The sequence below is a fragment of the Marmota marmota genome, unplaced genomic scaffold (genome assembly GCF_001458135.2).
Source record: "Marmota marmota marmota unplaced genomic scaffold, marMar, whole genome shotgun sequence".
In the NCBI taxonomy this organism is placed as follows: Eukaryota; Metazoa; Chordata; class Mammalia; order Rodentia; family Sciuridae; genus Marmota; species Marmota marmota.
Window position 1 is genome coordinate 7,740,112 of NW_025999900.1, and position 18,706 is coordinate 7,758,817.

Here is an 18,706-nt window from a genome sequence, read left to right on the forward strand (position 1 = left end):
TTTTTTTACCAAAAGATAAAGGTTTCATACACAAGGTACCTACTTCCTCATAAACAGAACTTAAAGAAAACCCTCTTTTTCTAAATTAAACACACAAGCACACAGACATAAACAGCAGGGCTTTTCTTCTGTTTATAATAATAACACTTGTTTATTACATAAATTTTAAAATGGAGATAAATATAAAAAGAAGAAACAAAAAGCACCTATAATCCTACCGGCTCTCAGTAACTGCAAACAGGTTGGGTCTTTCCAACCTGTTTCCAGGTGCACATTATTTTCTGATTACCATATTACTAAAAATAGTTTTGTATCCTGTTTTCCCCATCAATTCCCATATCACACAAAACTCCCCCCCACACGTACATAATATTATCTCCAATGGACATTTCCTAATTCATTTAACCCACCTCTCTTGTTGACGGATCCCAGAGATTCACTTTATAAACAGTGCTACCGCCACACAGAGACAGATCTTGGTGCACATCTCTGACAGCTTCTCAGGACTGATCCCTGAGCTGGATTATGGGGATGTCAAAGGACAGGTGTCGGGAGCTGCCCTGGATGCAGACGCTTTTAAGTCCTGATGCCCTGGGTTCTGACCAATTATTGCCTTCAGTCTGGCACAGCAGGGCCAGGTCGCGGAACTTGGGCGTTACCCTGCTTGGATAGTGAGGCGTGGCTCCAGGGGCTGAGTTCCACTCACCTGTTTCTTTGTAAACCTGACCCCTTGCCTCATTTGAATGGCTTCTCCCCAACAAAAGAGTACAGCACGTGCTCCTCGCTCTCTTTTCTTGCCTCTCTTGCCTCCCTTGTGGGAGCTATGTCAGAGGATCCGTCACAGAATTCAAAGAAAAAGGTATTTCTCTGTCTCTGGGTGATCATCTCTGGGTTGCCAATGCCCTCTCCGTCAGGGTCCTAGCAGTTAAATGAGAGTTCGGCCAATACACGGGCAAAGGAGGTGACTCTTAGAATAACAGCAGCTGATGCTGCAACCATCTTAACCAGATCCCTGCTAAATACACAGAGCCACCCTGGGCATTTTGTTGCTATTATCTCACTTAATTCTCACAAGAGAGGTGCTATTACTATCTCCACTTTACCCATTAGGAAGCTGAAGCATACAGGCTAAGACACTTGCCCATCCTGTCTCCCAGTTACTTAGTGCCAAAGCCAAAAGTCCCATCTATCTTATTCCCAAACTCATCTGCTTCAATGACAAACAAAAAACTATGATACATTTTCCAAAGAAAACCACTTTTCTGGGGCCGGGGCTCAGTGGTAGAGTGCTTGCGTAGCACACATGAGGCACTGGGTTCCATCCTCAGCACCACATAAAAACAAAATAAAGATATTGTGTCCATCTAAAACAAAAAATAAATATTAAAAAAAAAGAAAGAAAACCACTTTTCTGGGAGTCTGAGTGCCCAGCACCCACCAACGTTTCAGAGTAAACTAAGACAGACTTATTGCTTTTGAAATGCTAATACAACGTTCATATAGGAAAAAAGAATTGCCAGGATATCACAAAACAACAAAAAAAATTGGGGGCGGTGAAAATTCTGTTTCAGGGCTGGGGCTGTAGCTCAGTGACAGAGCGCTTTCCTTGCACATGTGAGGCACTGTGTTCGATCCTAAGCACCACATAAAAATAAACAAAATAAAGGCATTCTGTCCATATACAACTAAAAAAAAAAAATCTGATTCATAGCCACCTGCCTTACTTTAAGAGTGTGGAGCTAGAAGCAGTGGCTCAGGAGGCTGAGGCAGGAGGACTGGAGTTCAAAGCCATCCTCAGCAGACAAAGCCCTAAGCAACTCAGAAGGACCCTGTCTCTAAATAAAATATTAAAAAGGGCTGGACAAATAGTTAAGTGCCCCTGGGTTCAATCTCTGGTACCAAAAACACGTGTAGCAAGAGTGGAAATGGAGTCATGAGCTGTGGATTAAAGGAATACACTGGACAGCACAGGACGGTGGGAGAGCCAAATCACAGGCTACGGCTGGGTGACCAGCAAGCTCAGAGACCCTCACAGCACCTTAATCAATCCCTGGGACACTGATAGTCCCACCTGCAGCTCCGCCACAGCGAAGGAAGCTGTGTGGCAAAGCTCTACCCTCAGTGGCCAGTCAGATAGACATGCAGGCCTCGGGAGAGCTGGGAGACCCAGATAGGCCAGTGCCCACAGCCCAGAGATTACACATGCAGCCCTGCCTGGGACACCACTGGGATGGTAGGAACCAGTAAACAGAATGTCACTTTACTCTTTAGAGAGAAGGAAATTTGAAAGAAACTAGTGACATGGCTCCTTGTCAGCCAAACCACACAGCCGGCCTACAGGTTCCTGCCAAGTAGCTGTAATGGAGCAGCGGCCCGGGTGGGTTGGAGCACCCATGGCAAGCATAGCCCATGGGGCATGGAGCCTGCGTGCAGGCAGGCCTAAGGCACTTGCAGCCAGCACCTTGGGCTGCCAGGGCAAGCCCATCAGTCTAAGTAAGGGATTCAGGGCTAACTAATAGCATTATTACTTTTCCAAAGCCTAATTAGTATAAGCTTGGGCCAATAGCAGTGAACCAGGTGCTATATAAAGCCCTGGAGAAAACCTGCTATCAGGGCCTGTCTTGTACTGCAAGAGTTCTGTTCCTGTTTCTATTCTTCAGTAAGTCCTGACTCCTACACTCACTCATCCTCACTCATCCTGGTCTGTGGATTTCTTTCTTTCTTTTTTTTTTTTTTGGTGGTGGTGCTGGGGATTGAACCCAGGGCCTTGTACATGCAAGGCAGGAACTCTACCAACTGAGCCATACCTCCAGCCCTGGTCTGTGGATTTCATTCTTTGAATTCATAAGAACCCAGAAAAAAGAAATTAACTGTGAGTTGCTGGGTTCTGCTGAAACACTGGAGGGCATGGCCCACCATTAAGAGCTGCAACACTTTTCCACTGCAGAGGCCTGCAAGTTTGTGCAGACACCCACCCACGCCATTCTCACCCAGCAGGAGCAGTGAATCGAGTTTCATCTCAAAACTCCAGTTTCACTAGGACTGAGCAAAAGCAGGGTGTGGGGACAGTGTCCTTGTCTTGCAGATCCTCCCTGGCTGGTCTAGGTCAGCAGAAAAATAACTGCAGATGTCATTCTAAATTGTCTTCTGGCAATATTATACAAGCAAAAAGAAACAGGTGAAATTAATTTTTTAAAATTTCTTTTGTAGTTGTAGATGGACAGTATGCCTTTATCTTTTTATTTTTATGTGGTGCTAAGGATCAAACTCAAAATGACTCCCCTAGTGCCTCATACATGCTAGGCAAATGCTCTGCCACTGAGCTATAGCCCCAGCCCATGAAATTAATTTTAACTTTTGCAGTACTGGGGTTGGAACACCGTGCCCCCTGCATGCTAGGTAAGTGCTCTACCACTGAGCAACATTTCTAACCCTTCTTATGTTTTTTGGTTTGGTTTGGTTTTGAGAAAGGGTCTTGCAAAGTTGCCCAGGCTGGTCTCAAACTTGGAATGCCTCAGCTTTCCCAGGAGTGGGAATTGTGGGTATGTGCCACCATGCCCAGCTCCTTCCTCCCCTTCTCTTCTCTCAATGTTAGAGGAACAAAATGTAAAGATATCTCTTAAAATTAATGGCATGTAATCCCCCCAAAACCAAATGCTTTCTCTGATATAAGGAAGCTGATTCATAGTGGGGTTGGGAGGGGGAGCATAGGAAGATTAGACAAACTGTAGATAGGGCAAAGGGGAGGGAGTGAAAGGGAGGGGGCAAGGGGGTAAAAAAAGATGGTGAAATGAGATGGACATCACTACCCTTATCACATGTAGGAAGCAGACACGAATGGTGTGAATATACTTTGTATACAAGCAGAGAGATGAAAAATTGTGCTGTATATAAGTAATACGAATTGTAATGCATTCTGCTGTCGTATATAACAAATTAGAATACAATTTTTTAAAAAATTAATGGCATGCTAGATTCAATTGAATATGATATTCTTTTTTTAAATTTTTTCTTTTTTGGTATCAGAGATTGAAACCAGGGGCCCTTAACCACCAAGCTACATTCCCAGCCCTTTTTTATATTTTATTAGAGACAGGGTCTCACTGAGTTGTTTAGGGCCTTGCTAAGATGCTGAGGCTGGGTCTGGACTTGCATTACCTGCCTCAGCCTCCCCAGTCTCTGGGATGGCAGGTGTGTGCCACTGTACCCTGCTGAAATATGTATTTTTTTATTGAGCCCTAATTATGCTGCAGGCACCATGTTGGTCAATTAGCACATACCATCACACAGCTTTGAGAGTCCTGCATTAAAAATGAGAAAAGAGACTCAGAGATTAATTAAGATTCCCCAAGTCACACAGCTAGTAAGCAGCAGAACAGCATTCACACCCAGGTAGCTGGTCCCCTCCACCCCTATCTTTACAATTATATTGCTGTAGTCTCCTTCCCTTCTAGATGAAATGGGAAGGGACAGGGCCAAAACCAGTTTGTCATTTCTGTCCTCAGGTCTGTAGGCCCTGGGTAATTCTCCAGGGTAAATGACTCCCCTATTGGCTCTATTTAGACCCTGTTGTAATAGACTGGATAGTTTCTGCCCCCCCAAAATCCACACGTTGAAACCTAACCCCTAATGTGATAGTATTAAGAGGTGGGGCCTGACCATGATTAGGTCATGAGAAGAGCCTTGTGAAAGGGATTAGCGCCCTTACCCTACAGGCCTCAAGCCAGGCTCTGTCGTCCCAGCACTTGAGAGGCTGAGGCAGGAGGATAGCTTGAGACCAGGAGTTTGAGGACAGCCTGAGTTACACAGAGAGACCCCACCCCCAAAGTAAAATAGAGACCCCAGAGAGCCCTCTCATCCCTTGTGCCTTTTAAGGACTCAGAAAGAAGGCCTTGTCTGTGGACCTGGACATGGGCCCTCAGACACTAAATCTGCCAGCACCTTCACCTTGGACTTCTGGCCTCTAGAACCACGGACAGTAAAGTGTTCTTTGCCTGTCACCCAGTCTGGTATTCTGCTATCGCAGCCCAAATGGTCGGCTTCCTGTTCAGCAGCGAGCTCAGAAGCTTCTGGGAAGCCCAGGTTCTGGGAAGCCCGGGTTCTGGGCTCCTGGCCCACCTGGCCCTGGTAACTTGGCCCCCGGGGCCTGTCTGTACCTCCCATCCTCCCCAACCCTAGTTGTGGTTTCCTGTTCCCTTCCCGGGCCACTGGGCTCTTCCCTGGTCAACCCTGCTCCTCTGCCCACTCCAGACCTTGGGTAAAGAGACCAAAGTTCCTTCCCAAGGTGGCAGTTTAGGGAAAGACACTAATTGCCAGTTCTCTCCTCAGACTGGAACTGGCCAGCTCAGTGTCCAACCAGGACACACCTCCCACTTTCACACCCGCAGCCACAGAGGGGTCACTGAGAAGGCCTCCTGGGTTCCAGCCTGGGGGGATCAAACCACCAGAGTCGTTGTCCCCCAAATAGGCAGAGTGTCACTTCTCTTTCTCCGTGCCATAGCACCCCACCCCCACTCCCCAAAGACCTGATATTCTCCACATATGCCCCCCGCCCCGGCTTTGTTCTTTTTTTTTTTTTTTTCCCTTGGTACTAGGGATTGAACCCAGGGGCACTTACCCATGGAGTCACATCCCCAGCCCTTTTTATTTTGTGACAGGGTCTTGCTAAGTTGCTGAGGCTGGCTTTGAACTTCGGATCCTCCTGCCTCAGCCTCCCAAGCCAGTGGGATTACAGGTGTGTGTGCCACCACACGTGGCCCCTGGCTTTGTTCTTACAGACCACTGCATGTTCAAATTCTCCCTGCCAGGCCTGGTGGACTCCAAGTTTATACTTGGAATCGTGAGCCTCCAGTAGGAGGCTGCCTCCAGGCAGCTTTCAATGCTCTCAGGCCGGCGGCAGCCCTGTCCTGTGTCTGGGACACACTTCGAAGCAGCAGTTCTCACACCGCCAGGGGGCTTTGCTCCCTCTCCTGCACTTGACAAATATGTGTGCCTAGGAAGAGTGGACACTGCCAAGTGCTGAGGATCCCCCATGTAGGGGACACAGAGCAGCAGACAGGTGATCACAATCAAGGGTGGAAAATGCTACAGAAGCCACCTGCACTGGAGCCACTCACAGGGCTGAGTGCCTCTTCTCAAAGCTGAGGTCAGGTGGTGACGTCAGTTCAATAGATGAAAATCAGCTGTGGTCAGGGGAGTGTTTGCCACAGAAATCAGAAAACTGCAAGCCAGGGTTCTTACCTCCCCAGACAGCAGGTCAAATATTCACCCCGACAGAGGAGCATGACAGGTAACGGGAGGGGCCACTGGCTTAGTTCGGGGCTCTAAGACAAGGATTTAAGATCAGGTAAGATATTTGGAAAGTGAAAGTAGAGGAAAAAAGTAGTATCTTTTCCTGTCTCATCATGAAGTTCATGGCTGGCACCCCTATAAACAAAATATAATATTTATAAACAAAATTAATAAAATTCAATTACAGATTAAATACAAATCTAATAATGTACGTTTTTTTTTTAATTTTTAATATTTATTTTTCAGTTTTCGGCGGACATAACATCTTTGTTTGTATGTGGTGCTGAGGATCGAACCCGGGCCGCACGCATGCCAGGCGAGCGCACTACCGCTTGAGCCACATCCCCAGCCCATAATGTACGTTTTATGTGACAGGAAAGCCTTCAGAAGTGAAGACCCAAAGAAACAGAAATATGTGTCTATTTTTTTAAGGATAGTTGTACAAAACTGTGATCAGGCAAGAGCATATGACCTCATGGTAATGAAGGGGGAGGGCTTAGCAAGAACATTCCTTCAGATTCTCCTCTGTGTCCCCTTTCTGTGCCTTCAAGAGACAAGGATGTTAATGAATCAGAGGAGAAGGGCAAAGGTCAGCAAGTGGCCTTCCTGCGTCTGTGGTTTTCTCAATTTCCTTGAGCTTCAAAAATGCTCAGTATGTTAAGGTGCCTGATTTGGGGGCAGTGTATTCGATGCCCTGTCAGTGACCACAGGGATCAGCAGCAAGACTGGGGAGGGAGGAAGTTAGTCAGAGGGATATTATCAAGTCATTTTACCAACATGAGCAGCCGGAGCCAAATCCTACGGGGATGGCAGACAGTGCAGGGTACACCTCTCATGAGGAGGCCAGGCCACTTATCCACCAGTCCCTGTCACTCCTTGGTTGGGCCGTGGCACTTGGAATTTCTAGCAGTCTCTATGCTTGGATCCAGGTTGCTCTTGCCTCTGGGAAAACTCACTGCGAGCAGCCTTACTCAGAGGGCAAGGCCTGGGAGACCTGGTTGGGGGACAAGCATCCGTTTCAGGGAGCCCACCCAGACCGCAGGCTCAGCCTCCCCTAGACTGTAAATTCCCTTCTACCCACTGGGTCCTAGAGACCCTTTCAGGAAATCCATGAGACAATCAGCACTCAGAAACAGTACCCCCAAAATGGCATTAGAGAAAACAGCAAAACCTGGGAAGGTCACTCTGACATTTTCCCTCCCTTCTCCCTGGAGGCCCTCATATGACAGGTGCCCTGCCTTCTACACAGAGGGGAAAAGTGTTATACAGGGACATCCAGAAGAATCTGAAAAAACAGAAGCTGCTAAGTTCCCTCGGTTGGTACCCTTTTGTTCTCCGATGCAACTTCTTTGCAAATGAAGTTTCCCAGATCACATAAAGCTTATCTTGACTTGTTAAGCTTTTCTCTTGTGCATCTGTCTTTGCCAGCGTGACATTAACTTTGTGATGGGTGAGAAGAAACTCCTTTTCCACATCTACAAGATCTGTTGGTTGAAGGCCAGTAGTGCTACGGATAACACATCTGACTGTGTAGCAGAAGATCTCCTACTTTGCCCTGGCATTCCCTCTTGAGTGTACAGGAACAATTTTCCAGAACCTACATCACACGTGATATTGCAGTAGATTAAAGGCAAGAACAAATATGAGAGTCCAGTTTAAAACCAGACATTAAAAAGATTTGCAAAAATGAGCCAGGCATGGTGGTTCATGCCTGTAATCCCAGCAGCTCAGTAGGCTGAGGAAGGAGAATCGCAAGTTCAAAGCCAGCCTTAGCAACTTAATGAGACCCCCTCTCTAAATAAAATATAAAAAGGGGCTGGGAATGTGGCTCAGAGGTTAAGGGCCCCTGGATTCAATCCCAGTACCCCCACACACAAAAAAAAAAGATTTGCAAAAATGCATACATACCTGTAATACCAGTGGCTCTGGAGGCTGAGGGAAGAGGATCACAAGTTCAAAGCCAGCCTCAGCAACTTTGTGAGGCACTAAGCAACTCAGCAAGACCCCGTCTCTAATAAAATATAAAAAAGGGCTGGGGATGTGTCTCAGTGGTTAAGTGCTCCTGGGTTCAATCCCTGGTACCAAAAAAAAATTTTTTTTTTTTTTTTGCAAAAATGCATTAAAGGTTAAGGAGTATAGCTCAGAAATAGAGTGTTTGCCCAGCCTATGCGATCCCCAGTACTGCAAAATATAAAAGCAAAACCAAAACAAAACAGATGGCCTCAATGATTTGTTTTGGAAAATACAATTAAAAACATTTTATTGTAGACATAACAATATTTACATGGATTCTTTTTTCCCCCCACAATAAATACTACTTTAAAATTTCCTTAATTTTCATTTAATGTGGTAAATATTTTTAATATTTATTTATCTATTTATTTTAGTTGTAGTTTTTCTTTTACTTTTTTAAGTATTTATTTACTTTTATGTGGTGCTGAGGATTGAACCCAGGGCCTCAAACATTCTAGGCGAGCGCTCTACCGCTGAGCCACAAACCCAGCCCCTAAAGTGGTAAACATTGATAGCTGCAACCTCATAAAAGCTTTTGGAAGTCCTCAGTACCTAAGAATGTGAAAGGGTCTGAGCCCAAAATGTTGGAGAAACAAGGAGTCACCTGCACATGCGTCCTGGAGCCATGGAGAGCAGGTTCTCAGCAAGTTAGGCCTGAGACTGAAGGCTAGGCAACCCCTTGGCTGTCTCCTATCCACTGACCCCGAGGAGACGGGCCAGAGAGGGGAAGTGGCTTGCCAGGGTGAGCCCCCTTGGGAGTTGACCGAGGCAGGGTGGTCTCAGCCCACAGTGCTCAAACGCTGCTCCCTCCCTGATGAGTCCAAGGCCAAGAGCACATCCACGCTGGGCCCCAATCCCCGTCAGCCTGGTGGAGGAGCTGGGGCCCGGGGGAACAGGGCTCTGCCCCGGCAGCCTGCACTTCTGTACTCACTCCCCACCACAAAGCCCTTCTCAAAGACACTCATCAGCCCATCGCTTCCCTATACCCTAAAAGATCCTATTCCCACTGCTTAACAGTCTCAGGGACCCAGACTTCTGGTGATAACAAACGCACATGTGCCATCACCACAAACAAGGGGCAAAGGCGGAGCACACAGGTAGACAGAAGGGCAAATCCACACTACAGGAGTAGCTTCCTCCCCATGGGTGTATCGAGGAGGGGGCTACCCCAGAGAGACCACCTGCACCAGACCATCTCTACTCACTGCAGCTCCTCCCTCCCTCTCCTACCACATGCGTCCCCACTGCCCCCAGGACCCCTCCCCATTCCTTTCTGGAGTTCAGGATGCTATATAAGCTCCTGTCGTCTGACCCTTCTTGCAGTCTCATGGTTGGTGGGACACCTGTGCATAGGCACATAATTGAAAATGGATTTCTCCTGTTCATCTGCTTATGCCAATTTAATTTGTAGCCCAGGCAAAGGACCTAGAAGGGTGAAGGGAAGCCATTTTCCCCTTTCCAATGTAACTACATATGCAATAAGAGCTCACTGAGGGGACTGGAGGCTGCTGTCAGGGGAGGGAGCAGGCTGGAGTGCCTGCAAACCCCACACCTTCCCCCAAGCCAAGTTGGGAACTGTGGTCCCAAAGGCAGCAGCAGTGACCCCATGGGCCCCAAGGAGGCAGGAGCCAGATGGAAGTCCATATTTTGGGTTTCCACCTGGGATTAGCTCTGAAGGGTTGCAAAGGTGGGTTAAGTACCAGATCTGCAAATGGGACCATCCTTCCAACCCGCTTCTGCCCCCAGGAGGGCACACAGGAACAACCCAGGTAAACCACAGCCCCCTCAACCCCAAGTCTGTAGAATAAATTGCAAATTAATACAAAGGAGATGACAATAGGAAGTCATATAAACACAGAGCTGGGCACTGGCAGATGGCTTATTCTGTTCTTTGGGGGAAGCCCACTGGGGTGTTCCTTTTTTTTTTTTTTTTTTAATTTTTAATATTTATTTTTTAGTTCTCGGCGGACACAACATCTTTGTTTGTATGTGGTGCTGAGGATCGAACCCGGGCCGCACTCATGCCAGGCGAGCACGCTACCGCTTGAGCCACATCCCCAGCCCTGGGATGTTCTTATCTTCCTATCCCTGTTTAGGTAAGGAAATAGGAGATGCAGACAAAATGGCCCAGTTGGGATTTGCACCAGGCCACAGTCCAAATCCTTTGCTCCTACTCTGAACCAAGCCAAGACAGCCTCATGAATAACTATAGAAAGGGGCCTCTATTTGTGCTCCCTGCCAATGTTTTGTATTTCTTTCTGTGGAAATAAAAATAATTTAAAGAATTATAATTATTTTTTTCAGTGCTAGAAATCGAACCCAGGGCTTCACACATATTAGACAAGTGTTTATCACTTAGCTACATCTCCAGCCCTCACCATTTTGTAAAATTTTATATTTTTATTTTTAAAAAGGTCTTTGTAGGCCTGAGGGTATAACTCAGTGGTACAGCATGTGCTTAGCATGAGCCAGGCCCTGGGTTCAATCCCCAGAATGGAAAAAAAAATTTTTTTTAACTAAAAAGGTCCTTATGACCCTTTATCTGATAGAAGAATATAAATAAGTAAGAAGTTTAAATCACATGATAACACCACTCAGAAATAAGCACTGAAAATGTTGGGTGTGTTTCCTACATTAACTCATTTATTGACAATAAATACAATATTGGGATCAAATGTATTTACCACTGAAATGTTGGGGCTCAGACATGATACCCCAAAATAGGGTGGGTGCCTTGGCCTGCTGAGATTGGAAAAGCCTCAGAAGCACAAAGCTCCGACTTTCTCCTTCCTTGCTTTCTCCATCCCATTTCTCCACCCAAGAAAGACATACAAGTCAGGACTTCTGTCTCCCAAAGCAAGACATAGCTCCTAACGAGATCACTCTCTGACCCACTTCCCCGAAAGGAGGTCATAACACCCTCATTCCAAAAGGGTCCTGCCCCACACCTGGGGTGAGGTAGAGGGCAAGAAAATCAGAGCAGAGAGGCCTTGCTAAGTTCCCCTGGTTTATTACTGCTATAGTTCAGATCTGAAATGTCCATGTTAACATGGGCCCAAAGGCCCACGTTAAAGGCTTGATTGTCAGCATGCGTGGCTATCAGGAGGTGGAGAGACCCTCTGGAAGTGGGGTTTGGTAGGAGGAAGTTAGGTCATTCGCAATGTGCCCTTGAAGAGGATACTGATACCCCAGTCCCTACCCCTCTCTCCCCATCCCTCTCCTCTTCCCCACTGCATTGAAGTGGGAAGCTCCTTAATCCTGCACTTCTGCCAGGATATATCCTGCAGACCTAAAAGCATCAGGACCAAGCAGCCATGGACTGAAACCTCTAAAACCATGAGCCCAATTAAACCTCTCCTCCTTATAAGTGGTTTATCTCAAGTATTGTGTCACAATGACAGAAAGCTACCATAATCACCATTGCCTCATACCCCTTTGCATTCAGTAATTCTTCTATATGACTGTCCACTCGATTAAACCTAGACATAAAAATACAGTATCCCTGGTCTCCTAGTCATCATTTCTGACGGCTCCCCGCCACATAGAAGTTTAAGTAAATCTGTTGCCTTCCCTTATTAATCTGTCTTATGCTGTGGGGAGTGAGCCATGGCCTTGAGATGGTGAGTGAAGCTGTCGCACCTTCTGGTCCTGCAGAGGGCCACTGCCCTTAGCTCCTCTTACCCGCAGCCTGACATCTGCCTCCGAGGCCCCTCAGCATTTCCTAGACCAGAGTTCCTAGACCTGCCATGTGCAGGAATCCAAATTCTACGAGCACTTTAAGTCTTGTGTTTATTTAACTAAACAGCCTTAAAATATTTTTAGTATTTTTTTAAAAAAAATTGGGCACATATTTATAATAATAGGGGGTTCATTATGCCATATTTGTACAAACATGATTTGATTACTCTAACCCCCCAGTATCTTCCCTCCCTCCTCCCCCCAATCTGCTTGCTTATTGACTATCTCCCTCTTTTATGTGTTTTTAAAGACGTGTTTTATATTGATATTTCACATTTGAAAGGTATTTTAATAGAATAAGACTTTAAATGTCCAAGTGAGAATTCCCCAAACTGGGGCCCAAGACGTTTTCTTAGAAATCTCCTTTAATCTGCCTTTTATTATAGGCATCTTAGCCACAAACCTAAGATAGACATCACTTTTTCTTCCCTTAAAGCCTGTTTGCCGGAGGATCATCCAATTTGTGGTTTTCTCCAAATGAAAAGGGTTTTTAAATATATGACCATAAAACTAAACTTGCTTCATGCAAAAAAAAAAAAAATAGGCAAATACAAAATACTATAAAGAAGAAATGTGAGGGAACTCGAAAACAAAGGAACATGCTTGAGAGTGGAGGAGAGAAAGGCCTTGGGTCCTGGGGAAAGTTCTAGTCCTCGAGGGGGAGAGGAGGGAGGCATGCCTGGAGGCAAGCAGAGGCTCACCCTCTGGCAAGTCCCCACTTATGGATGTGTTGCTGCTGGCAGGAGTAGTTGAAGTAGCCACTGACCCCCCGGCCCCTGCCCTCCAGGGCCAGATGGCCCCAGAATCCATCCCACATTCCCAGGGCTGAGTGAAGCCTACATGACCTGGCAATGGCCAGAGACCACCCACCCCATGTAACGCAGAAGTTTAAAATCCCCACCACCACCCGCCAGCAGTGGGTGTCCCTGCCCAGCCTGCTGTCCCTCTCACACCCACCTCACAGAAACCCTGCCAGACAGCTTCTCAGCTCCTGAGGCACATCCAGGAACCAAACCCTTCTCCACACAGCTGAGAGGGCTGGGTCCCTACTCCACAGCAGGCGGGAGTAGTCACCTGTACCTGTTTACCTCTCAAATCCCTTAAGGTCCTGGCAGAGGCCCCGAAGGCCTCCCAAGGTCTTGAGCCTGGGAAGCAACTAGGCCTATCGCCACTGCCCCGGGGGTTTGGCCATCTTCTTTTGGTGCCCACACTCAGCTGGAAGGCGGGCCAGGAGCTCACCCATGCATGCAGAGGCAGGAGGGCACACATGGGAAATGGCTGGCCTCCTCCCTGCCAGCCTTCCCCAGGGTCTTCACACTGCTCAGGTTCCTGGGCCTCTGGGAGAACCCTAGACTTACCTTCACAGGATCTTGTCCCTGCAGAGGATGTGTCCTGAATTGACAGCACTCTGTGGGCTGTCCTAGAAAGCAGCTTCAGGGCGACGGGCCTCAGCCCTTCATCTCCCCTGCAGGACCTTTCTCCAGGAATTAGCTGCTCTAAATACCAGGATTGATGCTACCCTCGAGACACCTGTGCAGCTGCTCCATAGGTCTACCAATCCTCCTCACTCAAGCCTGTTGACAGCAGGTGGCCGTTTCAGCTCAGCAAACACTGTTGTGCTCCTCTGTGACCCTTACCAGAAAGCACAAAGTTCCCCAGTGACACTTAATCCCCATGAGCGAAACCCACTGCAGACACATAATGGAATGATGAATAGAAGCAGGTAGAGGACCCTGAATTAGAAGAAATGAGAGATTAGTTCCCGAAGAGATATCAGATCCTGGTGTCCACATCAACAATTGGGAACACCCACCTCAAAGATCCACCAAGGAGTGCTGGGGATGTAACACAATGGTAGAGAGCTTGCCTAGCATGCATCAGGTCTTGGGTTCAATCTTTAATACGGTAAAGAAAAAAAAAGTCACCAAGGAAGAATATGTATGTAAAAATACCTATCAAAATGCTTACATATAGCATAGGTTAAATCAGAATATATACTCCTCAAAAGTTCTTGCTAACATCCAGACAAGATTTCCCTTTTAGTAATGGTGAGATTTTAATCTAATGCTTCTCAAAATATGGTCTATAAACTTCTTTAGGTGGCTACTGCATTCCAACCAGAATGTCTAAGGGACAAATTCCCAGTTGTCCTTTCCCCCCTCTTACACTCACTCAAAAATCTCTAAAAATAGAGCCCTGGACTCTCCATTTTTAACAAACTCCCCAAGTAATTCTTGGGCACAGCAAGGTTTGAGGACTGGTGATAAAGTGGATTAGCACTGCTTCTGTAAATTAGAAAGACTGGGTTCACATTCCAGTTCTGGAGATCTCACTAACTTGAGATTTCAAAGCCTTGGCTTTCTGTCTTTTAAAAATTGAGATAATAATAGTATGTGTAATGACTAAATACAGGTAGATTGCTTAAGACGTAGGCCAACACAAAGTAAGGGCTCAACAAACACTAGCATTTTTAGCTAGGGACAGGTGTATGCCTGTAATCCCAGCAACTCAAAGAGAGGGTCAGGCAGGAGAATCACAAATTCAAGCCCAGACTCAGCAACTTAATGAGACACTGTCTCAAAAAATAACAAGGGCCGAGGATGTAGCTCAGTGGTAAAGTACCCTAAATTCAATTTCCAGCACGGAGGGGGAAACAAAGTTAGACACTGTTTTTCTCTGGCGAAATGTGCCTATTTGCTTTCTACTGTCCCTCTGTTGCACAGATCCTGGGAATAGCCAGCCCAGCCAGGCCTGTCCAAAGCAGGTCAAGGAAGCAAGGTTTGGTTTGAAATATTGTAATGTCATAATTGGCCACTGGAGGGCAGCATCCACCTCTCTTCCTCTTTCATACTGGGGTTTGAACCCAGGGGTGCTTCACCACTGAGCTACATCCCTCAGTCCTTTTTATTTTGAGAAAGCCTCTTGCTACTTTGCTGAGGGTCTCTCTGAGTCGCTGAGACTGACCTCGAACTTACGATCATCCTGCCTCAGGCTCCCGAGTCCCTGGGATTACAGACATGTGTCTGGGGCTCATTTTTGAGAATAATTTTCCATAAAGAAGCGCTTAGGACCCCTTGTTGTGGGAATGGGGAAGAAGCCTTCCTGGGAGCTTGCTGGACACTGAGTTAGTTAACCCCAGAACTTAACCCCAGTACTTCATTTAAGATGTAAATGATGTAGCCTGAATTATAACATATAATATTATAGGTTATTTTTAAAAATACAGTCTATAGCTGGACATCGTGGTGTACACCTATTATCCCAGAGACTGCAGAGGCTGAGGCAGGAGGATCACACGTTCAAAGCCAGGCTCAGAAATTTAGAGAAATCCTAAGCAACTTAGGGAGACCCTGTCTCAAAATTAAAAAATAGCGCCCGGCACAGTGGCACACACCTTTAATCCCAGAGGCTTGGGAGGCTAAGACAAGAGAATCACAAGTTCAAAGCCAGCCTCAGCAAAAGCGAGGTGCTAAGCAACTCAGTGAGACCCTGTGTCTAAATAAAATACAAAACAGGGCTGAGGATGTGGCTCAGTGGTCGAGTGCCCTTGAGTTCAATCTCCAGTACAATACATACATAGACATACATACATACATACATAAAAGATCTGGGGATGTGGATCAGTAGCTAAGCCCCCCTAGGTTCATTCCCCAGTACCAAATAAAAAAATACAAAATACAGCCTATAAAATGTAACCTACATAGAAATATTTTGCTTAAGAATCCAGTTTCCTCATTGCCTTGAATCATAAAATAAAAAAAAATTATTCCCAAATGTGGGGTTTCTCACAGGTGCTCAATGACAGTTTTCCAACCCCTCTAGTGCCACATTCCTGCATACCAGGACCCCTCCTCCTCCATGTTTTCTCATCCCGCCAACCACAGGGCTGCACACGGACATAGATGCCGTGGCATCTCCTCCTTCATGCACAGCAGGGATGTGATCCAGTACTAGGGGATTGGAAACAGGGCTCCCATCTCAAGGTCAGACAGAGGCTGCCAGGGGGTGTCACTCCTCCCAAGCAGGTGCTGAGAGTGATCATTTGAGGTCTTCATTTGGGTTACCCCCAAAGCATCCCCTACATGAGGTCTGTGTGGGAGAGGGAGAGGATGGATATGGAAAGAGCTATTAAGAGGGACAGACAGCCAATCAGGGAGCACTGGGAGCTCAGCCACCACAGAGAGTAGCTGCACTGAATCCCCAACACGAGCCCCACAATCATCCCTCCAAGGGGCAAGGGTGCTGGGCCACTCATACACCCACCCTGGGGTAGCCTGCCCCACCTCAGAGGGCAGAGTGGCCTCCCGTCATTCTGGGAAAGGCCCCAGGCACAGAGATGCAGGTACTGGCAGGTGGATGTTTGCTGGAGCAAACTGAAAGGGGACAGGGTATGGGGTGGGGTGGTGACAGAGGCTGCCTTCACCTCTGACTCAGGTACTGACTGCCCATCCTCGGACTCTGATTTCCCTTTCCTTCAGCAACAGCCCCGGGCCTGGTATTTTAGTCAAGTTTTTGCTGCTGTGACTAAAAAAAAAAAAAACCTGACAAGAACAATTTAAGAAGAGCAAAAATTTGTTAAGGGGCTCACAGTTTCAGAGGTCTCAGTTCATAGACTGCAGGCTCCATTCCTCAGGGCTTGAGGTGAGGCAGAACATCATGGCAGAAAAGTGTGGCAGAGGGAAGCAGCTCACATGATGATCAGGTAGCACAGAGAGACTCCACTCACCAGGTACAAAATGTATACCCCAAAGTCATGACCCCAGTGACCCACCTCCTCCAGCCACTCCCTACCCATCTTCAGTTACCACTCAGCTAATCCCATCAGGGGATTAATTCGCTGATTGGCTAAGGCTTTCACAACCCAATCATTTCTCCTCTAAACCTTGTTGCACTGTCTCACACATGAGGTTTTTGGGGGACACCTCACATCCAAACCATCACACCTGAGGTGGGAATCCATTTCGTCCCACTTCTTGTCTGTAGTGCTTATTGACTAGCATCAGCATCTAGAGAAACAGCCCAGTCCTCATGTGAATTTGGAGAAAACAGGATCCATTTCTGTTGCTTGTAGAGCCCTGATACATCACACTGAATCCAGGTGCCCTGGGGCTGAGGGAGCTGCATCCTCTACTCTAGGAGGAACACAAGACCCAAGCCAGGCATAGTTGACCAGCAAATTCCCTTTCCCTAGCTGGGGCCACCATATTGCATCCCACCAGCAGATGCCACTCTTTTTCAAGTGTCTTAGCTAGATTTGGAATGGCAGGGTGGGGAAACTGGGGCAGCTGGAAGCTATTTTGCCAGCTCAGGGGGAGAGATGTTTGGGAATAGAGTCAAGCCAGAGAAGCCAGTTCCTGTGGGCATCACCTGAGCCCCTGCCTCGGCCATCTGGGAAGAAAGTAAATGATCCTGCTGGCTTTACCAGCTTGGGTTGTGTTTTGTGTCTCTTGCACCTAGAAGGGTCCTAACCAATACCCAGACTAATAGTTACTGAGCATTGCCCACCAACACTTGGTTGGGTACATTCATGAGTTGTTATTTAATCATCTCAAGTTAATTTTATAGGAAGCCAAAATATCTCTAATCCACCCCCACACACCCCCTGCCACCCACCTTGAATTCAAACTCTGCCATTCTGTAGACCACTGAGCTATCAGTTGGAAGACCTGGGTTCCCGCCCTGCCTCAGTCTGCCCCTATGAACTAGGGCAAACAGCTAGCACTCCCAGGCCTTGGTTCTCTCCCTACTGAATGGAAAGGTGGGACTCAGTGCCTTCAGAGGTCTTGCAACACTAACCTTCTATGGACAGTCTTCCCCTTCACGGCCTATAAATATGGGCCTGTTAGTGAAATCTCCAACCTTTCCTTCTCCCCCCTTTCCCACTGCCATTACCTTTGCAGTAACAGGGGTCCCTCCCTTTCTTCTTTAAATGCTGCTTTCAATATGGTGTCCAATTTAAGACTAAAATCTTGCCCTGAATAGAGGCTGGGTAGTACTCCTTCTCCCCACAAAAAAAGATATTGGAAGTTACAAGGGGAGACCTCAACGAATTCTAATCCTCAGAGTAAGTCTCAAATGACACTCAGTCCCTGATTCCATCAGATAAATTGGGATCTGCTCATGCCCATTTCTTAAAGTAGGGTACATCCTCTTCTATTGGTTATTGGTTAGGACTTTGGGTTTGTGTCCCAAATCTAACTTGAATTAGGAAAGGGAAATATCCCCACGGGCTTGGGCTGATATACAGGGTACAGAGAATGTAGGCACTGAGAGCTTCTGCATTTCTAAGCTACCGGCCCAGCCCAATTAACCCACTTCACTGCTTCCAAATTGTTACTTATTCAGATTAGACTCTTCTTGGTCCCTTTTCCATGTGATCTCTCACATCTTCCCAAGTTGGAGTTGGGATTTGGGGGGGGGGGATTGTTTTTGTTTGAGGACTAGCTTTGGAGTAGAGGCAATGCAAACACTGGGCGCTGTGGGATGGGCCTCTGCCACGGCAAGTCAGGAGCACAGAGCTGCAGGAAGGGCTGAGATATGCAGGAGAGAAAGCAGGATCCCCCTTGTCAAGGGCTATCCAGGTCCTGTGGCACGTCCCTAGAAGCCGGCTGTCTCCTGGCTCCTGAGCTCGGACACCCTGAAGCCTGTCGTCATTTCACCTGTG